Source organism: Oncorhynchus keta, chromosome 5 (assembly GCF_023373465.1).
Source record: "Oncorhynchus keta strain PuntledgeMale-10-30-2019 chromosome 5, Oket_V2, whole genome shotgun sequence".
Classification (NCBI taxonomy): Eukaryota; Metazoa; Chordata; class Actinopteri; order Salmoniformes; family Salmonidae; genus Oncorhynchus; species Oncorhynchus keta.
The window spans coordinates 14,422,404-14,439,089 of record NC_068425.1 but is presented as its reverse complement, the minus strand read 5'-3'; the positions used below and the strand labels follow the sequence as shown (position 1 = coordinate 14,439,089).

The 16,686-nt window shown below is 42.5% G+C and overlaps 1 protein-coding gene and 1 long non-coding RNA gene across 2 annotated transcripts in view; one reads left to right on the top strand and one right to left on the bottom strand.

Annotated features, from left to right (window-relative positions):
• Positions 1–16,686, bottom strand: part of LOC118365355 (uncharacterized) — a 150,067-nt gene that overhangs the window by 36,299 nt on the left and 97,082 nt on the right. The gene's annotated exons all lie outside the window — the stretch shown is intronic.
• shisa9b (shisa family member 9b) overlaps positions 1–16,686 on the top strand; it is a 31,645-nt gene that overhangs the window by 4,085 nt on the left and 10,874 nt on the right. The gene's annotated exons all lie outside the window — the stretch shown is intronic.

The window sequence follows — 16,686 nt, the reverse complement described above, 5'->3', positions numbered from 1 at the left end:
TAGTCTGCTGTTCCCACATGCTTCAAGAGGGCCAACATTGTTCCTGTTCCCAAGAAAGCTAAGGTAACTGAGCTAAACGATTACCGCCCCGTAGCACTCACTTCCGTCATCATGAAGTGCTTTGAGAGACTAGTCAAGGACCATATCACCTCCACCCTACCTGACACCCTAGACCCACTCCAATTTGCTTACCGCCCAAATAGGTCCACAAACGATGCAATCTCAACCACACTGCACACTGCCCTAACCAATCTGGACAAGAGGAATACCTATGTGAGAATGCTGTTCTTCGACTACAGCTCGGCATTCAACACCATAGTACCCTCCAAGCTCGTCATCAAGCTCGAGACCCTGGGTCTCGACCCCGCCCTGTGCAACTGGGTACTGGACTTCCTGACGGGCCGCCCCCAGGTGGTGAGGGTAGGCAACAACATTTCCACCCCGCTGATCCTCAACACTGGGGCCCCACATGGGTGCGTTCTGAGCCCTCTCATGTACTCCCTGTTCACCCACGACTGCGTGGCCACGCACGCTTCCAACTCAATCATCAAGTTTGCGGACGACACAACAGTGGTAGGCTTGATTACCAACAACGACGAGACGGCCTACAGGGAGGAGGTGAGGGCCCTCGGAGTGTGGTGTCAGGAAAATAACCTCACACTCAAAGTCAACAAAACTAAGGAGATGATTGTGGACTTCAGGAAACAGCAGAGGGAACACCCCCCTATCCACATCGATGGAACAGTAGTGGAGAGGGTAGTAAGTTTTATGTTCCTCGGCATACACATCACAGACAAACTGAATTGGTCCACTCACACAGACAGCATCGTGAAGAAGGCACAGCAGCGCCTCTTCAACCTCAGGGGGCTGAAGAAATTCGGCTTGTCACCAAAAGCACTCACAAACTTCTACAGATGCACAATCGAGAGCATCCTGGCGGGCTGTATCACCGCCTGGTACGGCAACTGCTCCGCCCACAACCGTAAGGCTCTCCAGAGGGTAGTGAGGTCTGCACAACACATCACCGGGGGCAAACTACCTGCCCTCCAGGACACCTACACCACCCGATGTTACAGGAAGGCCATAAAGATCATCAAGGACAACAACCACCCGAGCCACTGCCTTTTCTCCCCGCTATCATCCAGAAGGCGAGGTCAGTACAGGTGCATCAAAGCTGGGACCGAGAGACTGAAAAACAGCTTCTATCTCAAGGCCATCAGACTGTTAAACAGCCACCACTAACATTGAGTGGCTGCTGCCAACACACTGTCACTGACTCAACTCCAGCCACTTTAATAATGGGAATTGATGGGAAATGATGTAAAATATATCACTAGCCACTTTAAACAATGCTACCTAATATAATGTTACATACCCTACATTATTCATCTCATATGCATACGTATATACTGTACTCTATATCATCTACTGCATCCTTATGTAATACATGTATCACTAGCCACTTTAACTATGCCACTTTGTTTACATACTCATCTCATATGTATATACTGTACTCGATACCATCTACTGTATCTTGCCTATGCTGCTCTGTGCCATCACTCATTCATATATCTTTATGTACATATTCTTTATCCCCTTACACTGTGTATAAGACAGTAGTTTTGGAATTGTTAGTTAGATTACTTGTTGGTTATTACTGCATTGTCGGAACTAGAAGCACAAGCATTTCGCTACACTCGCATTAACATCTGCTAACCATGTGTATGTGACAAATAAAATTGAACTTAATTTGATTTGAGAAGACTGAGGGTCTGACTGCTGTGATCAGACCATTCATGCACAATCTTTACCTCTGTACACACACACACACACACACACACACACACACACACACACACACACACACACACACACACACACACACACACACACACACACACACACACACACACACACACACACACACACACACAATGTTTCTAAACAGCCACTAGCAGTAAACCTTATCACGCAAGAGAATGTTGACATTTTCATTTTCATCAATTCTATGCTGGAGTCCTATTGAAGTGCCCAACAGTCTCAGATTGGTCTTTGTGGTTGTAGTGTGGCAGCTGTGAAATTCAAAAGGCTTTCTTCGCCACCACCCTTTGCCTTCCTGGCTCGCCTGATTTAGCTGCTCCAGATACGAGAGTTGTGAAAGAAGTCCATTTTGGAGAGTCCTGTGAGCTGCTGAAGCAATTACTCACAGCCTCAGTAATCATTTAACACACTGGGATAATTATCATCATCAACCGCCGCTGACTAACAGTAGTATAAGTCTTGCGCTGCTCCCCATCTCTTACAACTGGCTCTTTCTTTCTCATCCCTCTCTTTTTAGTCTCTCCCAAACAGGCCGGCACACATCTATACTCTGACCCGCAAGAATTCACTCGCTCGCTCACTTACTCGCTCACTCGCTCACATGGATGATGCAGGATGTATTATTTTATTATGCATCGCATGTCTCAGACTGCCGGTTACAATCACACAGGCTAGGCTTTAGCAACTAATGGCAATGGACAGACTTTTCCCCATTTGCTTGTTTGGAAGTGATTGTAACGCATGCTGTCTGTTGTTGGAGAGAAGTAAAATGACATGTTTACTTATGGCAGTGCATTTTTCCTGCTGCAAAGGAGTGTCAATGTTTGACATGAAAAACAAGCTGTTTGTTTGTGTGAGACGGACAATTCCAACTTGGAGAGAATAATAATGGGAATACTAGTTTTATGTTGACGGCATAAGCATATGGCAGCAGTGTGTTTTTTCTGTTTGTTGTCAAAAACTGAAGTGGATGAGGCAGCTCTGGGTCAAGAGCCTTCACTTTGATTCTTGAGTATAGCTTCCACCGATAATTGAAGCTTGTAGCTTGTATTCGCCTGAAGATCTGGCATATTTCTCTCGCATCCCTTGGGTAGGGATTACCAAAGGGATTGGAGACCCAGTTCTGCCATCAGGTGGTCTGCATGGACACACATTGGCATTGTCTCTCCTCACAGTAAAGGGAAGGATCCATACGTTTTCACACAATAGCAATGTGGATCGGAGAGGGTAGATGAGTGGAGACGTGGGTTCTGGGTAATCTCTTCCTTTGTCAGTGGCACCTCCTCCACACACAACACTATCTCTCGTAGTCCGTCACATCAAGCAACAAGGACCTCTTCAATCTCCACAAGGGATGTGTCATTTAGTGTGACAGAGCTTTTCAGGTGTCCTTAGAAGGCCAGGGATTGGGTGAAAGCAGTGTGTGATTCCACTAGAATTCAACACGCTGTTTTTTATTGGTTTGGTATAATGTGGGCATTATAGAATCAGAAGGAGCAGTTTGTCACTATTAAGGTGTGTCCTGTATTGGAATAGAGGTAGTGTTGTTTAGTTATGCTAACTGGAATCCTTATTCAATAAAGTGGGATGACAGCACAGGTTTCTTTGAGCAGGTATTCACACTCGTTCCCACACTGACTGTTCTCTTGTAAAAAGTCACACAGGCAGAGCAGTGTCTTGCTGTTTCGTGAGAAGATGTGATGGGTTATTGTATCAGTGTGAATAGCCTCACCCAGTGAGCTCCCTGTTGAAGATGTGGAGAGGCGCAGGGAGGTGTGTGAGAGGAGACACCCAGGTGTTGTGCTGTTAAAGAGCTGACTCCATCTCCATGCAGGCTGAGCGGTAATAACCCAGAGAGTGGGGTGTGTGACTGTGCTGGGAGCAGGGCCATTTCATAGAGCACTGGGACTAAAAAAAACTTTACATTACTGAGGTTCTCCAGTCTGACATGCCATTAAAGTGCTTAAAGCCGCGAGTGCTGAGACTGACTGGCAGACACATACTCTCAGTCAGCAACACAGTGTGTGATTGTTTTGAATTAGGTAACCCACTGGGTACAGCTTAGTAGACAGACATCAAGACAGGAAGTTGACAGGGCTTTTTATGGTAGCATGGTACCTCAGCCAGAATAGTAAGAAACCTCAGCCACTAAACAGGAGAGCATAATCAGGGTTGCTATAGTGGTGTAAAAAAATAAATACATGATAAGACAATCAGAACAAGGGAAATAGTTTAATTCAAATTGATTTTCAAATTTGCCTAATACAGCATCAATAGAATCGGAATGGAATGAAACCCTTTAGGCTGAGGCGCCTGAAGAGTGTTATTCTGGTGAATCAATCTCATTATCACACATGTAAAGCAAGCACACTGCACTAGCAGAAGCTCTCACTTAGACAGGCTATTCCACTATATGTGAATTATGCAGGGTATCTAATCTAGTGAGGCTGATGTCCATGTATGTGACACCCCATGGCATACATTGACTGCCAAAGAGGACTGTCTGTGTGTGAACTGTGTCTTGTGAGAGAGTAGCGCTCTGAAGAGGTGGCAGCACAAGTAATTAGGTTAATGTGAGGCTGCATGTGTTTGAGTAACATCTCCTCCTGGGTTTTCAATCTGATGTTATATTACACTGAACACTTGCTGCATTGAGGATTCAATTGAAAGAGCTTACTTGTGTCAATATCAAGGTATCTATTAATTAAAAAGAATGTGTTTTTTCTTGATGTTTTTATCTGCATATTGTGCTTTTTTGTAATTGCAACCAACTTAGCAAAAATGGGTTGATTCAACGTTGTTTCCAAGTCATTTCAACCCCAAAACTCAAATGTGATGACATTGAATCAGCGTGGAAAACTGATTGGATATGCAAAAAGTCATCAACGTAAGGGAATTTAGTCTTTTTTTCAATGAACTTTTAACCTAAATCCAATGACAGGATGACATTTTTGGTTTATTTAACATGTAATTCAAGTTAGTCGATAACTCAACCAAATGTAAATCAAAATCAGACATTGCACTGATGTCTGTGCCCAGTGGGAAAGCTTTCTCCCATTGCAATGGCCGTAGACCCAATACATTCAGTACTCAGTACATTCAAGTAATGAGGCCTTTGTCTCAAAGACCAATTTTGAAATGTTCATTAACCCTCGTCAGACCTTTAATTGATTATGAAAGAACTGTGATATGATTAGACCATGGCTATGATTTTTTTTAAAGCGCTTTGCCATTCACAATACAAAGTCCCCTCTTTGATACAAGAAGAGTCAGTGGTTTCCAGTGCTTCAGATCATACATGCTATACAGACCCTTCAGAAAGCCCATAATGACAAACTGAAAACATGTTTTTAGACATTTTTGCAAATGTTTTTAAAATGAAATACAGAAATATCTCATTTACATAGGTATTCACACCCCTGAGACAATACATGTTAGAATGACCTTTGGCAGCGATTACAGCTGTCAGTCTTTCTGGGTAAGTCTCTAAGAACTTTGCACACCCGGATTGTACAATATTTGCACATTATTCAGCTCTGCCGAGTTGGTTGTTGAACATGGCTAGACTGAAATGTTCAAGTCTTGCCATAGATTTTCAAGCCGATTTAAAGTCAAAACTGTAACTCGGCGCCTCAGGAACATTCAATGTCATATTGGTAAGCAACTCCTGTGTATATTTGGCCTTGTGTTTTAGGTTATTGTCCTGCTTAAAGGTGAATTTTTCTCCCAGTGTCTTATGGAAAGCAGACTGAACCAGGTTTTCCTCTAGGACTTTGCCTGTGCTTAGTTCTATTCCATGTATTTTTATCCCCAAAAACTCCCTTGTCTTTACCGATTACAAGCATACTCATAACATAATGCAGCCTTCACCATGCTTGAAAATATGAAGAGTGGTACTCAGTGATGTGTTGGATTTGCCCCAAGCATAACGCTTTGTATTCAGGACATAAAGTACATTTCATAGTGAAATCCCTGAGTGGTTTCTTTCCTCTTCGTCAACTGAGTTAGGAAGGACACCTGTATCTTTGTAGTGACTGGGTACATTGATACACCATGCAAAGTGTAATTAATATATCAAATAAAATATGAATTGAATCCATTTTAAATTCAGGCTGTAACACAACAAAATGTGGAAAAAGTCAAGGGGTGTGAACGCTTTTTTAAGACACTGTATATGGCTCAGGTGGTTTCCATTCTGATTCCCTTATGTCACATGATGGAACTAATACATATGGTGCCAATATGCATGACATCTCCATGGAAACGAAGGTATGACGACCAAGTGGCCTGTCCATGGATTTTTTTTGCTGTTGTAGATCAAATAGACAGGAGCAGAAAAAAGGGATTGTTGTTGAATTACACTCATTTAAGAGGCAGAATACATGATATCTGACTGAATTCATTTCCCCACAGTGGCAAAAGGACCTGATTATACACTTGCAGTTTGCTGTTCCACTGTCAACTCCTATAGGATTGTGCATGCCTGTATCCTTGGCAATCTCACACAATTGTGCCGACACTGATTTTTCTCTGCCCCTTTCAACTTCAGACTGAACTGATAAAAAAAATACTTTTATCTCGGGAAATTCCCCTGAGGAAAACTATACATATAGACATTTGAGGCACCCTTAAATATCATAATAATCCTTCTTTGAGGGAAATACTAATAATGAATGAACATTCCTAATAGGCAGCTTAGTTCTTTGTTTTCATCACATCAACTGTAGAATAAGTATTTTCTTTGGTTAATGCTGCCACTCTCTCCTCTTACATCGAAACGCACCAAAGTAGAGTACGGAAATGTGTGGACAAGGTAGTATCTTTCAGAAAACGTCTGCCTGGTTGTCACAGGCATATAGTGCCCTGAACATCAAGCCGACTGTACCTCAAGGTATGCCTACGAGATGAGTTTTCTCCTTCAGCTGAAATGATTATTATTCACTTTAATGAATTCAGGCGTTCTTGGTGCTGCCATGACAGGCGAATAATGAATCATTCTTTAAACAGAGACCCCTTTTTTTCTTCCGTGCCCCCTCCTGGAATAATGATCTGTTCATTACCAGCTAGCCGACATGTTGACAGGTAGGTGGTGGAAATCAGGGGCTCAGGAGCAGCTAGCGATGGGATGGGAGCTTCAGCGCTGTGGCCTATGGCTGCCTCACTGATGGGTCATAGTACAGCTATTATAGTAAGCTACATTTAAACCTACAGCAAAATGTGATCCGAAAAAAGATGAACATGAATCCCTCCCTATGCAGTACATTAAAACAACACACCATGTTCAACAATGTATTTTAAAAGTAAGCTGTAGGTTTATCAGATACCGGACTGCCGATCGGACCCCAATACCCAATGCCCTCATGTATGACCAATGACAAGGATTTATTTTAGGACTGCCTAATGGCATTTTTGAGTAGTTCAATAACATGGGGGTTACTGCAGATACCTTTAGATCACTTGTTCTGAATATCCTCACACTACTCAGGATACTCTGCCTCCCTGCTGGCTGGTGATTGAGAAATTACACAGAGGGCCTGGGTGTTCTATCACATCCAATGTAATGTAATATTAATGTCCACTGAGAATGGTCACAGCTTCAAAGGGGGCTTTTTTCACTTACTCTTTAAAGAGGGTTCTTTGGTCATATTTTCTTTGTTGGCTAGTGTTGGCAAGCTCCTCTTAAGTGGTAAGTGCTTAAGTTGACTCCCAGCTAAATGATGAATATCATAGTATCCACAATCTATAATACCATAGGAAACACCTCCCTCTGAAAAATATATTGCTGTTTTTGACCATACAATGCTTGTCATAGTGGTTGCGAAAATTACTGTTCTTCCATTACTCTTTTGTAATTATTACTAAGTCAGCAAAGACAGAGTTAGTTCATGTCAGCAGACGACCAGACGTTTCATGTAACAAATGGATGCTTTGGGGGAAAGAAATGGTCATTGTCAGAAGAGAAACCCAAACAATCACAACCATGCATCTTACAACCTCAAAACCACCAGACTTTATTAGTCCTGGAGACCATGAGTTCAGGAGCAGCACTTTGAGTTCAGGAGCAGCATAGTAATACCCAGTCAACCTTCAGTCATTGTAGTACAGTAGCATTACATCTCTACTGGGTCGGGTAGTTCTCTCTTTGTAGATAATGCCTCAGTTGTACAACAACATACCTCCCATGTTATTTCAATTTTCATGGCAGGTTGGCATCTGGTTGTGCTCTGTTTTCGCCCACCGGAAAATCTATCACCGTCACTGTCGTTTTGATGTATTTGAGGACATCAAGGTCCTTTCATATACGCGGGCGCGCGCACACACTCGCACGCACGCACACACACACGCACACGCACACACACACACACACACACACACACACACACACACACACACACACACACACACACACACACACACACACACACACACACACACACACACACACACACACACACACACACACACACACACACACACACAGACTATATTGTTAGGAGATAAACAAAGACACAAGTATCTAATTTTGTGAACTGGAGATGAGAGGTAAATAATTGCACCGGCAGGAACAGCAGCACTGGCTATGTGACTGAGCCCTCTTCAGTTGGTTGGTAAGCGTTCAGGAGATTAATCCCCTTCTTCGGCTGCAGTAGTATGTGAGATTCAGGAAAACAGGGCAGCACAGATGGATTTGTAACATTAGATCAACTAGCTACAACGGACAGATATTACAATAGAACAACAAAGCCTGTTAGCATACAAAGTGTCCTTTCTCCCAATCAACAGAAAAAGCCTTCAGAAACACGTGACACAATCCTGTACCCTGTATACAGAATATAGTCCGCTATATCCCTGAGATTATAGCCTTGAGAATACATTGTCGGGAAACAACGCTTTGTGCTTCCTTCCCATATGTGTTGAGGACTGCTGTTGTTTTGACTGCACAACAGCTCCACTAAAATGGTTATTTTCTCCCTGGCGTTTTGCTTCCGTCTCTTTGACTCACTTCTGGGCAGGGGGTAGAGTGGTGTGTCTATAGGGCACAGTCCTGCGCCTGTTCCCCTCCTCGTCCCCTAGTCATGTCTGGCACTGTCAAGTGTACCCATGCCTGGGCTGCCTCCCTAGGATGGATACTGCCTCTATGGCAGGGGTTGTGGGTGCCTAGTTGGCACTGAGTGAAATGGTCCAGAGAGAGTTCTCACATGTGTCAGCGTCACAGATGACACAATCCTCTCAGACAGACAGGGCTTTGTTCTAGTTCCCTCTCCTCTAGTTGCCTCTCCTCTGGGTGGGTGGCTGGCTGGCTGGCAGCTAGGCTACACTCCACTTCTGTCCTGTGTGCTGCTGGGGCCATCTTGGCCACACGCACTGTCCTGTCCCTCTCCTCTAGGCCTGCCTGTGTGAGCAAGGGGCACCTGTGGCCACTTGGCCTCTTTTCTCTCTAGGCAGCCAGCCGAAGAGAAGAAAGTTCTCCCTTGCTGCCAACAAACACGGCCGGACGGTCTGGCAGGCCCTTTCCCCACAAGACAGTGTCACAGGAAACTGTATTTAAATGGATTACTACTACCTACAATGAATGGAAAACGGTTACAAATCAACACCTTTCTTTCCAGTTACATGCCTGTTTTTTTAACAGGGCATTTTGTATCTCTTTCTTTTTATATCTGCCTTGCTGAATGGTTTTAGACAAAAGAATGCTGTGATCATTTTGAGACACTTTAGTTAAGCTTCCGCCTAAGGGCCAAACCGTTAAAAGTACTGGTGCTGCATACTAATACTGTAGTTCTATATCTTTGTTGGTACCTGACATGAATGATAACACCTTGTCAAGCTCGCAGGCTGAGAAGAGAAGCTTGATACAAACAAGGTTGAAAAGTGAGATGAGGGTTTACTCCCACTAATGGAATACAAATTAAGTTCTCTCTCGTCTAAATTAATGATTTAATGTACCATAAGTAGCACTGGGCAATATGCAAGCACTTGGATGAGCAGATAGTGATTAGCTTTTGCATTGCTGTGGGCATATTATTTATTGTGTAGAAGTCACATTTGTGTCTGTACTATAGACGAATGAAACACACACTTCCATGCACAGACAACTTTGACCCAGCTGGTGGCATGGAGAGTACCATTATCACAAATAGTGCACACAAACCCACCATCATGTAGGGTGTTAAGTAGTTCACCCAGACCACAGCACACACATCCTAATGCACAAAATAGCGAATATGTTGTATCTATATTTAATGTACCTTTTGCAAAACGTTATTCTGTGCTTGTATTTTTACCTAACTGTTTACTGAATTATCCATTCATAAAGCACACACAATGGTGCCACTGTAATGAACACGTTTGACAAAATAACTGTGTTGTCCATCCATTATACTCTTAGCATAGGGGAACGTCAATTTCATTCAGTAATACAACAAGACAAAGCTTATACATTAGATTTACTTAGTGCCTGAATATAAATTCATTAAATGTTAATTTCATGCCGGCTTTTTATGTGAGTGCAGCAGAGCCTGTTCTCCCTCGGCAGATAAATCATGGGAGTATGAACTGTTGCTCATGTGGGTGTTGCCAACTGGTTAATGTATGAACTATGGAGACAGGCCATTGTAAGTTGGAGTTTCCATTACTTAGTTGGTCAAACTTGCCTCTGGAGAGAAACCTGTTCACATAGTTTGCCAATAAAGCCATAAACACCAACATTTACAAAGTGAAGTGTCGCCCTCAATAACACTCCCGAGTCTGGAAGCGTCGGCTACATTTCAGAGGTGAGCTGATGAATGCGTATGAATTTAAGGTAATGGAAGCAGGTAGAGCACAGAGAAGGAGTGAACAATGCTCCGAGAGAGGAGAAGAGAGGAGGCGGTATTGATTCTTCTGCTGCTTTACCTCACAGTGAGCTCCACCTGTCAGATTGGATTACACAGACAATGGCTTTCCTCAGTCTGTAGGAATTCAGATACTGTTTTTATGCCATCGTCTGCACCCAGATCAGTTATGTTCCATCCCTGCATATGCCTATTTTATGTCAATTACAACTGAGGAAATTCAACCTATAAAATGACCTGTCAAGTCATATTTTACCCTGGTGAGTCAAAGGTTTTTCTCATCAACCTTCAAGGCCTGGCTATTAATCGCTCAGCTTGTCCAACCTTTGAGTATAAAGAAGAAAAGCCAAGGACTAGACACACATTTACATGGAATATATACTTCTTCCATCAGGACAAATAAGAGTGACTGACTGACTTTCTTCTTGCACACTGTCTTAATACCCTGTAAATCCGTCTAGCAGAGGTAGGTTTCTGCGAGAGGCTCAGTGTTAAATGTCACACTGACTATTCTAGACAAATTCATTTGTGAAAATCAACATCAAATACTGACAAACTGTGCAAAGCATTGAAATCACAAGTATTCATATTATTTTCTGTACATGCTTATTGAATCTGAAATGTTTCAATGCAGCAAAGCAATGCCAAATCATCTGATGAAACTACAAGCGTGCATCGAATATGATGAAGTATTGCTAATAAATTATACAGTACATGTTATTGGAGGTCTTAGGACTAATCCTTCTGCAGACTTTCACTCCCCAATTGGAAATAACCTGTGAATGAGAGTGCCCTTCCCATTGTAGCATCCAGCTCCCAAAATAAACTCTTGCATTTTTTATGAGTTCTTGGAAGGTATCTGTGTCTGTAAGTGATGATTCACTTCTCCAGCAACAACCTTTGAGTCTTTAACCTTACAAAAGTTTTCACAAATGGACCACTTCTAACCAGTGGCAGACAGTTGGAAAGTGAATTGAAGTGGGACTCCAGTAATTTAGAAGGAATCGTGCGTAAAAAGAGGACCAATGTCTGGCAGATGAAATGGGATTTTATCCATTGTACACAGACAATGGAGGGACGAATGTATTATTCCTTAAATTAGCAGCTCAATGCCAAAGTAACAGCTTGTACTTCAAGATTTCCACATTTCCAGAGGTGGGGTAATTTCAGAGAACAATGATTCTTGAAAATCACTCATTGTTTTCACCTAGTCACAGAGCCATACCTGACCCGCTATTAGCAGGTGTAGTGAAAGAGTTGTAAAAGCTTCCCTGTATGTCTTTTAATGAGACAACACAGATCATTTCATGCTCCTTTACAAAGTAATTAGCACAGCATGGAAACATCTATTTGACCGGTGGGAAATGAGCTTCTAATTAGCCTATTTCACTATTATTATATTTTTTTATTATGATGGAGAGGCTGCACAATGGCATAGTGGACTCTAAAAGTTGATACTTGTTAAAAAAAAGTTATAATGTTAAACTTGTACCATCTCTTATTTTTCAGTGGCAGAGGAGAGTACATTAGTCCCTTTGAAGTGGTGCTGACAGTTGTTTCATGTTTGGTTCACGCCTCCTGTCCCTGACCTTATCCTCCCACTTTTTAACTCTTGCTACACTATCCTCTTTCATATTAATTGGACTCGCTAAGGAAAATAAACACCTTCCCTATTCTTGATTCAAACGCATCTTCTCCTCTCTTTAAAGTACATTGTTCTGTGCAATGGTCTCTTCCTCTTTAAACCCTTGTCTTTTCCCACAGAAAACACTGGAACGTTTCAACAATCATCATTCATTCATGCTGGGGTCCCTCCAGACCTCTGTTGAAAGCTCTACTCCCCTGTTGTTCCGAACCATTTCCTATTGGAGCGTATCTATTGGGACCACTGTGCATCCGGGTGAATATGTTTCCAGGAGGCAGTGCAGTATTTCATAAGAATTTCCAAAGTTTCTGATTACCATAGTCAGTAGCCCTCATGGAACCTTTGGTTACAAATCTGGTGGGCAAGTTGCTTTTCCCGTTCTTCACATTTATTCCCCTGTGGATAAGCATGAAATAAACATAGAGGATCAATTTCATCATTTATTTTTATGAAAACAAAAGTTGATTTTGAACTGCAATTTTATTTTGCAGTTGATGCTGTTTTTTCTGGGGATACGTTGATTTCATGCCGTCCATTCCTACATTTTGGTTCTGAACTTCTGAAAGATCATGCAACTTTTCTTATCGTGAAACATATTTTTCTTTCCTCTCCAACCAAAATGGATTAATGCACCTGCTGTTGGCTACAGCTCTCTTGGCCCGGCTGTCAGACTAGTCCGACTAGACATCTTTGATTACATCGCTGCTGCCTTCAGCCTTTCGGACCTGTAGATCCAGCGATGATTGTGTTCATCATCTGGAGAAGAGAAACCTTCCAGTGGCTGCTGCTGAGTCATGAGCCAGGAAGCATGCGTAACTAAAGCTGGCATATTCATTAAGTAACTGTCTGGGAAAAATAGACTAGAATCCAATCAAATCGCCCGCCAGCCGGGAAGACGAGGAGAACAAAAGCTCTGCTGACATTTCAGCGATAGCTGACATCTCTTCCCTGACGAATGGTCATTGCCACCAAGACCCGGTTTCAAATCAGAACATCTATTTCAGTCCACTTGGCATCAGTCTTTTCCCAGACAGAACCAGTTTTGCCTAGATTTGATTTGATCCATCTCTTTCACGGCTCATTGTCCACTGTCCAAAGCAGATGATAGTGTTCAGCTAAATGTGTAAATGCAAATGTATTTAGTATATGAGTTGTGGAGCTAATTAGAATGGAATATTGTGCACTAGTTGCAGCACTGGCACAAACAGGGTTCCATGTCCACTGACCTCCTTATCGACCAACTAACATGAAACCGAGCAAAAGAGGCTCTTTGCTTTTCACACGGTGGCGTGTGTGCCTGATTAGATGTTGCATGGCAACAATAAAATGAGGTATTATAATGCAACAGATCTTCCAGATAAGACATTTTTATTTGATTTAACCTGTATTTTATCATCACAATCATTACAAACATTGACGTTGACTACTCGGTGATCGTCATGTCTGTATTCTCCTCTCATACCATCAGTGCAGCAGAGAGATGCATGTGTACAGTAGTTTACAGTTAAATCAAGATGTGAATCCTATAATGCGAGCTGGTTGGTAAGATTTGGGGCATATAAGTAATGGGGATTGTATGTCCTTTTCACCTTTTTATCCTCCCTTGGGCAATCTACCGAAGTGTAAACTTGCCAGAGAAATCTGCTCTCAGAACATGTTGACCTGTTGACTTGCAAACGAGTCGTTAAGTTGTTAATTGGCCTCAGTGTGCCTCCGCAAATATGCCATTCATCACAGCCAGTTATTATGTATAACATACAAGTTGACAGTCTGTTTTGATCACCATGATTGGGGAAGCAAAGGAGGGTGGTCACACTGCAGATATGATTGAATTCTGGCCATAATTATTGTTAAGTATGATATGTGATACTACTATACAGCATTTATCATAGGTACGACTGACTGTATGTTGTTATTGTGGAACCTAGAGCATTGATACTAATTGAGTACTGCGCCTGCGCATGAACACACTGTGCTCGAACTTGAGTTTGAACGAGAAAGTCATGTCAACGTTATCTCTGTTTCGAGTATCATTTATTACGGTTTGTGTCGTAGTAAGAACACAACAACTATACATCAAAAAAGTATTCACACTGGACTAAATGTTTCCAGTTCCTCTACTACTGAACGTTCATATCTGTGAGATGAGTAATGAACTGGGAGTTCTCATCTCTATTTTCTAAAGTTCTTCATTTATCTCAGTCTCAAAAAGGTACAGCCAAGGTAACTAACTCCTTTTCATGTACTCTTTTTAATGAATACTTGTTCACTATAAATAATATCTGAATGACCTGTGTCTTTTGATTGATCATAATAATAACAAACAGTTACTTAATATTGCTTGTATATTACTGTTACGAATCCCTTTTGGCCCGACAGTCTAGACGGGTGGTGATAACGAGACCCGTAACATAACTCATGCAAATTATAATAGTGAAAAAGTAAGAGTGAGAACCAAATAACCACAGACAACTAAATTACCGTCAAACACTCATGGTTTATTTGAAAACACACGGTAATGGGGGGAGCAGGGAAAGGGGCTGAGCTGGACCCAAGGAAAGAAATAATAAGTATACAAAAACACCCCTAAGCTAGACTAGACTACTTCACCAACAGCTAACTAACGAACCAAAAATACAGTGGGTGGTCCGCCCAGTTCTAACTAGTGTTTTTATACAAAGTATTCCTACAGGTAGTGTATGCCCATGTATGTCTTGGTTCCCCCTTTTCCCACCATCAAACACCATAACAAAAACAATCATCACAGGTGGGGACAAGGTGATATGGAGGTGCTCAAACAAACAAGACAACGACCGAGAGATTGTATGACATAGAGAGATTGACAGAGAGATTGAGCTCTAGAGGAAACATGGGACAGGGTTTTTAAACCACGGGAAGGGGATGTGATAGGGTAATGGCAATAGGAGGTGTGTCTTCTGATTGATGATTGATTGGTGACTGATTGGGGAGTGATGATTGCCACCTGAGGAGAGAAGGAGAGAAAAGAACAGGATACACACATACACACACACACACAGGATACCTAAGAATAACGCACACACACACACACACACACACACACACACACACACACACACACACACACACACACACACACACACACACACACACACACACACACACACACACACACACACACACACACACACAGGATACCTAAGAATAACACACACAGGGCCCATAAAAAGTCAGATCATTATTTTGCATTTTTCTAACAGGTGTTATTTACAATTTGTAGTAGCCTTCAAATCAATCCAGAACTTCAAGCAGTGCTCGACCATTCTATTTTACTTGTTGAATGTGTGGTCATACAAAGGAAGCTATTGTTACGAACAGCATTTCGTGCCATAGGTTCAATCCGCTGCTCAACAGATTGCTTGTACTTTGAAAACTCATTAGTGTTCTCAACATGCCCAAGCAGCAGTTTATGGGCACTTACAATGTCTACTACAATGACTCTACTCTCTCAAGGTCCTGGTATTGTTCCTCACATTGGGCTGTGGACATCAGTCATGGAAGAGAGTTATGTTTACATGTGCAACATGAATACGGATACAACTGAATGGATGTACAGTATTACCTTGACTAATCAGTAACTGCTACAGCCAAACTGGGGGAATGCATTTGATGGAACTCTGCTATTACACACAATATCAACATTGAGCTATTAGTTAACTTTATGTTATTGATATTCTACTGTAGATAGCTACTGTAGTATTCCTGGAGTTATTAAGGTTCACCATCCCCCAAACTGACACCTGGGCGTGGGTGCAGCCTGCTGTCTCCTGATCTCCTTTGGGTCCTGCGGGGCCAGTTGAAAATGATGCCCACAACATCTGGTTGCTCTGCCATGCCAGCAGGCAGGGGGCCAGCCAATTTGCCATGGTTCCATGCTCTCCTCAATTAAGCAGATGTCTGCATGCTGGATGCTGGATTAGTACCATTTTATAAAGAGCAGTCATCACACTCTCTCTCTCCAGCTGAGTCCCCAGGGAGGGCCAACCAGCACAGGGTGCAATGTTACCAAGGATCTGAAACAATTACCTCTGTCCATTCTTATCCATCCGTCAAATTGATTTCTATCAGGCCTATTGAGAGACATATCAGCTGGGGGCTGAGCTACGCTGCTGTTGGTTTTGGCTGAGACTTGGTTGGAGGAAACCAAAGCAATTCGATTGGGAGAGGATTAGCACAGTGAGCTGGCTAGAGGGCCATCTAGCTCGGAGCGATGGACGGTTAATGATTTGTATCCCGGGGCTAACATGAAGAGAATATAACAATTGTGTTGGCAGGTCAATGAGATAGTGTAAGCTGCCTATGTGGGGTCTATCAGGTCTCGACTTCCACAGCTTTCTTGGGAGACAC